Below are 7,772 nucleotides of genomic sequence, written 5' to 3'. Positions count from 1 at the left end.
TTTCCAGTTGTAAAAAATTGTCAAGAAATTCCCAACCATGTTGTATTATTTCCCAGATGTGGTGGTAGCTTAATGAAGTCACAGCCAATTTCAGACTACATTCTTGTATCTTTTAGGGCTTCCTGAGGTATCGAGGGACAATCAGTCACCATCCACACTCAACAAACTAGAAGATGATACTGCAGGATTCAATGTAGCTCTGTAATGTTTGGGGAGGTGTGACTATGTTGGAGAAAGCAGTAAATAAAAATACAACTCTATTGGAATTTAATGTAACCATCTAACAAGTGAGTACTTGTACCTGTGTGCTTATATAAATAACTCAGCCAAAGGAAAGGAAAAACTGTGAACTTAATAAGCATCGATTAATGTACAAAATGTAAGGCCAACACTATAAAGTTATCCTCAGCTCTATGCTAATTCTGCAGCCATTTCCATAGAGGCTCTTTCTGATTGGAAGCAGATAATGTCTGCTTCTCCATTCTGTCAAGAAAAATCAATTTGGGGACATCATAGAGTAAATCAATATTTTCCTACTACATTACCTGTGTTTCTTGCATATACCAAGCCCCATTCCTCGTACAGGCAAATCTGTGTTTCCAAAGCTAACAGAGGGTGCCACTGTACTGTGCTTATGCAGAAAACATTAAGAATAATGTTGTGTCAATATTGCACTAACTCTAATCGCAGCAACATTTTTAAGGACTCTTGGACAACTCATTATTAGCATTTCAAGCATTATGAAAATAGACAAAGGCATTGCTTTACCTGCAATAAAGTTCAATGGATATAGCAAGAGTATTACACACGTAATTACCACCATGGTAATTTATTCAATAAAGCTCCCATTTAATTACAGGAACCTATTACACTGAGTGATGTGTTTAGTGTGATTTATATCTCAGACATAAATATTCAGAGAGACCCATGATGAAAAGTGCTCCTGGCTCCTCTCCATCTGCGTTTCACTTGGGGTGCTGATACAGGGAGGCACAACAGTGGGTCCCACTGGATGGCCACGTGCCCATAGGAGGTGGCTCAAGGACTGCAGCTTACAGTCCACCTGCTGTGATCAGCTCTGCATGGCAAGTGGGAGAAACCACCACTCAAGTTGGTGATCATTCTGGAAACAATCATTGCCAGCTGTTGGACCTGGGATGGGAAAGGGCAGAGCCAGCAGGATGAAGGGTGAATAAAGCCCATAGGCTCAAAGGCCCTATTGAACACTCTGGCCAGACTTCTCTTTCTGTCAGCTAAATGTGGAGACCAGCTCCTTGCTCCAGCAAGCATTTGATTAGGGAAATAGTAACCATTATTTGGTGATGATTCCCTGCAGCTCAAGACTTGTCCTCTGCCACCAGAGGCATACATAACCCAGTGGTGATCTGTGACATATAATCTATGATATCTCCTCTTACAACATTTTGCTCATCATCAAACACCAAGAAAGCTGAAATAGTAACAAAATTTTCTTTAAGTCTCTTTGTGCATGCATCAACAGACCGTGTATCTGAAATAATAGCAATATATACTGATGTACATTAAATTCAGAATACAGAGAATTTTTGTTCATGGTGTGGAAAATTAAATATTGTTTCCTACCAGCATGACATTGCAGTGTGCTCGCAGCTGCCTGCGCTCTCGCCGCCCTCGTTCCTTTCTGCTGGTGCCCTTGGGGCATCTGAAGGCCGTGGTGACTGCACAGAGCTTCTGAACTCCAGAGCTTTAAAAGAGAAAGATATTTAGCGTTGTAATAAGTCTCTGTCTCTGTATGAGCCGAATGTGCACTGTTTTAGTACCATAAAATCTGCAGAATCACTCCATTACTTAAGGTTTGTCATCTACAGATCTCAAAACTCAGAAGAAACAGCAGAATGAAAACATTTCTATTTGAACAGAGCGCATTTTTCAGCACCCATTCCTCAGAAGATGCTCGCTTCTGTTATCACAAACTTAAACAACAGCAAAAACCTCAAACTCATTCAGACTCAACCATGTCAAACCTGACAGGAAATGACGATGCTCATAAAAGCCTCAGCTTTCTACAGGGACATCTTGCTTTTGGAAGGTGTTACCAATTGATAACACAAGTAATAGTCAGCATTCTGCATCTATGCTGATACTCAAAGCTGCTGTCAGAGCTGTTCTTTATTGACATTGTCACGAAGGCTTTGCTCCCTAGGTAAAGATGTTTTTGCCAGAAACAGCTGACAACATTCCATAAGCCATTTCTTAGTTTAACTATGTTAAAAGTCCATTTTTAGAGACCATCTTCACAACAGGCATTTGTGAATTTACCTAAAGGCTCACTTAGAGTCTTAAAAAAGCATTTTAACTTGAAACTAAATCTGGGTCTGTGTCACTACAACCATGGGCAAGGAGCTGACGTCCTGTGTACTGACCTGGTGAGGGGCTGTACCAGCCCAGAGGAGTCCTGTTCCCTACACAGCACTCCTACTACACCATGAAAGATTAATGATGACCAGGTAGATACTGCTTAGTCGCTTAGTGCCACAACACGTGCTCATTCTGCTTTGTCATTATGCGTTTGTAATTTCAAACCTTGTCCTTGATGAGCTTTTAATGATGAGGAAACTACTCAACAATCGATGCTCAAGAGGTTGAAATAAGAAAGCCACTTCAGCCACGTAGGAACCATTGCAGAACTCCAGAGATGCTTCATTGCAGCATGACAAAAGCTAGGAGGAATGCTGTGGAGCGATGGGGATCTGTGGAGGAACAAAGCAAGAATTTCTGTTCCCATTGCTGTATTCTCCTTCAACACATGCTGAAAACAATGCTGGAAATAAAAAGAATAAACTATTTTGGTGCTGACATTATTTAACCTCACTTTAACGTAACACTTAAGGCAAGTCACTGAAGATCAAATCTACTGAAAGATCTAAACAGTTTGCATCCAGTGGAGTCAAAAGCTGCAGGTTCTGGCTCAGGACCTCATGGCTCAGTCCTGCTGTGGTCTCACCCTTCTGGTGATCAGAGCTCAGTGCCATTTCACCCCAATCAGCTCTTACTTCCAACCTAATTTGACTGAGCTGGAGAAACCTCACACTCTCCAGAGATTGATTCTCCTCAAACACAGCACACAGATAAATATTTTACAAGCCATATAATCGAATCACTTTCCATTTTTCTCTTTCGCATCTGCTGCATGAAGGAGATGCTGGTACCAACCTGCAGCAGTCAGGTCTGATGCCAGGGGTCAGCAGGCACAGCTCTCCATGTGCCAGCCTCTGCCCATCCCTCCTCTTCCTTGGGCTCCCTCCTAGGTTCCAAAAATAACATTTGCTACCATTCAGGTTAGTTTTTGACATTGTTTTAACTCCTGCTCAACTATAATGATTATTAAAAATATATAACTGCTCATTTGTCCCAGAAAACACATTCCTGAGGCCCTGTGCATCAGTGGTCTGCAGTGACCTCACTGTTAGTAACAAACTTTGCACCGAGACTACTGATGTGTGAAACCCTGAGCAGGAAGAAAACTCTACATGTGGTGACACCCTTTAGCACCCAGTGGTCAGTAGCTAATACAGTGTGCCTTGAATGTGGCTACAGGGAATTAACACTTGACACATCAGGATCCCACTGCAATAACCCTACGCTTTCGACTTCAAAGTCGACAGAAGAGTAATGTCGAGATCAAAGACTTCCAGCACAATTACAGGTTTTGAAGTCTGCAGGCCATAGAAATGGGAGGCATTTTCCTTGATTTGCTCTTGTAGTTTTATGAACTCCCAAGACCTTTGAGTCACTGTTCCAATTTTTGATGCAAACTAATATTTGATGCACAAGGATCTGAAGGAGAGAAGGAATTTCAGATTAATCTGTGCTGGCAGCAGATGCTCTTTAACTTCCCACTGATTGCTCAGATAGAATGTAAGGTTTTCCTCTGGAAAAACAAAAAAAATCTCCCTTTTACCATCTTAATTAAGGAACTCCTCCAGTCCAACTTTTTTTTTTTACAACTGAGACAGCAGTAGTAGTCAGACACTCAGAATCATACAATTTCCTGATACTGTGACAGATACGTGATTGTCCATTTTTCTGGTACATGCGTTTATCAAATCCCTTTATCCTTCTCTATATATGAGCAATCTTTTCTTCCTGCTCATCTACTCGCTTTTATCAATATTGGTTGCCTCGATTCTTCTGCCAGAAGTTATCTTTCTTCCATGATGTTCCACGATGGATCATTTCAAATAGATGTAATCAATTGTGTTTATTGTGAAATTCAGTATTTTGTGGGGAAATATTTTTAACTTCTTACCGGACAGCCGCTTGTAACCAGGACATCAGGAGCACCAGAAATGCACTGTCCCTTTTACTGCTCTTGAATGGAAGAGCAGATGCTGGTTTAAGGCTCATCTATGATATGGTCTAGATTTAAACAAGAAATAATTGCTCAATTACCATGACAACATGCCTGTGCTCAATATTCCGAATGAGCTATAAAACCTCAATAGGAAACGATTAACTCAGGCCTTACAATCCATTTCAGACAGTGCTGAAGTAAAACCTGACCAGTTTGCATTGCACCCTGAGCACCTGCAAAAGCTGGAGAGGGCAAAAAGCACCCACTGCACTTTGGACAGCAAGGAAGTGCCAATGCTGCCAGCACTGCTGTGTGGGGACTCCTGAAAGTCGCAATTACTGCTTCCGTGTGGAAACTCAATTGCTTATCCTTTATGAGAGATAATCTTTGAATGTAGCAGTGCACCGCATTAACCCCATTTGTTCACAAGACAGTCCTGGGCAGTTAACATGTTTATAAATCCTGTGTCTATTTGGGGGGCTACAGTTGGGTGATATCCTCTTTCTGCACTACAGAGTCCTTGTAAAACAGGCTTAATATAGCAATAAACCTGTTTATTTTTGTTACGATTCTTCCATCACTCTCTTACTGCTTCTGTTTTCTTTTTGAAAGCACTTGATTGTACCATTCTCTGTCTGTTTTCAGCATCATAAAATGAAATTCACCTCATTGATCAAACGATGACCTCTATCCAGTGCCTCTTAGATTAGAGATAACAGCAGGCTGCTGTCTAACTGAGAAATAATTCCTTCAGCTCCTTCAGCTCTCTTTATTATGATTGCTTCCTAACATATCACTTAAAACTGGGATGGAAACAAATGAGAATGTCTTCTCTCGATGTTTGCGTTTTGACTCACCAACACACACACACACACACACTGCAGTGCCTATTGTTTTAGAATAATCCATTTTACCCCTAGAAGGTGAAGAAAATGTTTAACTGCACGTAACTGATAGGAAGAAAGGAGTAAAAGCAGACTGACATAATGCCTACCTTTTGCCCGAAAGACTTTGTGCTTTAAAACTGGAAAAAAATGGTAGCTGTACATTCATGTGAAACTTAAATTGTGCTATTCAGGAACAGGTTTTTAAATATCAGCATTAAAGATCGCATTCGAATACATTATCACATTCTGTGCTGTAGCATGTGTTACGTATTTATAACAAGGGAAGCATGAAAGACTAATCATACACTAGGAATAATGACATGTTTTCATGGTGAGATTTGCAAGGCATTATCCCAGACATTACCTTCTGCTGGGGCACGAAAAGGAAGATGCTGTTCTGCACTGCTGCTGGATGGGACACTGTGAAGGTGTTAGGTCTGTGGTGACATTTATCCCCAAATAGGCATAAATGTGTGCATTATTTCAGCTAATTCAGGCCTATCACTGAGCTGCAGGAGATCACAGAATCATGAAATCATTAAGGTTGGCAAAGACCACTGAGATCCTGAAGTCCACCCCCAACTCATCCCCCCATGCCCACTGGCCATGTCCCTCAGTGCCACATCAGTTCCGGAGCACCTCCAGGGACAGAGACTGCTACCAGTGCCCTGGGCCCTTTCACCCTGGCTAAGCAGTGGGATTTAAGGGGTCTTGTCTGCCTCCATAAAGCCTCTCAACTTCAGCCTGACTTTCCTTCAGTTCTCCATATTGAATAATGCATTTTTTCAGGAATAAAATGAACCTTTTCCCCCAACAAAACATTGAGTGCCTCAGACACTGGAATGGGTTTTTGACAGCTGATCTTATTTGATCAAGTAATATGTCATCAAAGCAATGCAATTCTAATAGTGTCTTACACCAGTACAGATGACATATTACACAGATGTACTGATCCAGCAATGCTGGCTTGATGACCCCTTTGCACTAACATAAGTTACCCAGCAGAAGCCTTTTCCAGCTTACTGGGATTTTTGTTAAAGACAGATAATAGGGAGACGATTATTTTCTTTGTGGCTGAAGTGTCTACCGCTGCCTCTTCCAGGTGATGCAAATAAGCTGTGACTGAGGTAGTCTGAGAGAGAGTGTTATGAGGCTAAGAAACTTAACGCTGCCGTCCTTGCTTTAAACAAGGAGACAGACCCTCTTCAGAACTCTGTCCCAGTAGATAAAAGACAGACTTTAGAGTTTGTGCTAAGATATCTGCCGTGGACCCTTTGTTCTCCAGTGGCCAATTGTGAAGTCTAAGAAGAAATCGACACACCCAGGCTTGAAAACTCAGAGCGTGTTCCCAAGAGAAAAGTGCAGCAATTTCTCAAGGCCTATCTATCACAGAGCTATGGAATAAAGACTGCTTGAACAGCCCCTCGCTGGGAAAATATCATTCGGGAATCATCTCCATGTTCTTGAGAAGGAAGTCCTTGGGCACAGAATCTCCTTTGAGTACTTGGTCCTTGACACCGTACTGAAATAACACAAGCACTATTAATTCTGAAAACTTGTTCTCGCGAGACTATCTGCATGCTCCAAATTTCTCTATATTAAGTGCTGTCCCCTTTAAAAACCAACCAACCAAACAAATAAAACAAAAAGCAACAAAATACATGGCATAATAGCCCCACTGTTACCCCATAGCTGTAAGGAACTGAATTTTCAGATGGTCACAGTTGTGGAGTAACACCAGATAACACTGCACGGAACACATTGCAATGAGAACCTGCCAGTACTTCAGACAACTCGATCCATTCTAGGATTTTCAAAAGTAGCAAAAGCACACAAATAGGTTGACAGATACATTTCCAGTGTAATACTGGCTCTACAATGCTAGTGTTGGCTGTTGCCCAACGTCCTACATAGCAACATTTATATAACCAAAGTCCCTATCATTTCTAAGTTATCTGATGTGCCGTGAAATTTCAAGGCAGTGATTCCATTTTCCTTGCTGATCAACTTAAAGCTCATGATGAATCAAGTAATATCAAAGAAGATAAATTATGCAGCTGTTTATTTACAGTTTACATCCCTGCAGTCGATATACCTCATGCAGAAATTGACCTTTGGAAGAACTATAGCAGCACATTATTTTTGCAGCAGTAAAATTGATGGAAATTGATGGTGCCTGAAAAACACACAATTATAGTGTCTTGATTAAAAATGGAGCACATTTCAATGAACTTTTTCCCTTCTTTGTATGATTATGATACACAAGTACTAACATTAATGGTATTTTTTTATATAATGAACCATAAAATTACAGTTGGCAGTCAAGAGCACTCTAGCAGATAAGTAAGGCAATTTTCCTCATCATTTTTCCCTTTGTTGTCAATCTTGTTGCATAGCCCATTGCCTTTTCAATGAGCTGTAATGTGAATATTCAAGATCTTGCTTTTCCCCGGTGTATATATTCCAGCTGAAATAATTCAGTTTCATGCCACCCATTTTAATAGGTTTTATTAAGTAAACTTAATATTTTTAGGCTTTCCACTACTACTAGA

The 7,772-nt window shown here is 40.9% G+C and overlaps 1 long non-coding RNA gene across 1 annotated transcript in view; it reads left to right on the top strand.

The window, feature by feature from the left end:
• LOC104913201 overlaps positions 1–5,022 on the top strand; it is a 102,388-nt gene extending 97,366 nt beyond the window's left edge. Inside the window, exon 12 of the long non-coding RNA XR_004161344.1 lies at positions 117–5,022. This is a non-coding gene — a long non-coding RNA (uncharacterized LOC104913201). The remainder of the gene's footprint in view (positions 1–116) is intronic.
• Positions 5,023–7,772: the final 2,750 nt, after the last annotated feature.

The sequence above is a fragment of the Meleagris gallopavo genome, chromosome 14 (genome assembly GCF_000146605.3).
Source record: "Meleagris gallopavo isolate NT-WF06-2002-E0010 breed Aviagen turkey brand Nicholas breeding stock chromosome 14, Turkey_5.1, whole genome shotgun sequence".
Lineage (NCBI taxonomy): Eukaryota > Metazoa > Chordata > Aves > Galliformes > Phasianidae > Meleagris > Meleagris gallopavo.
Note: the sequence above shows the minus strand (reverse complement) of the source record. Positions and strands in the feature narration are given on the sequence as shown.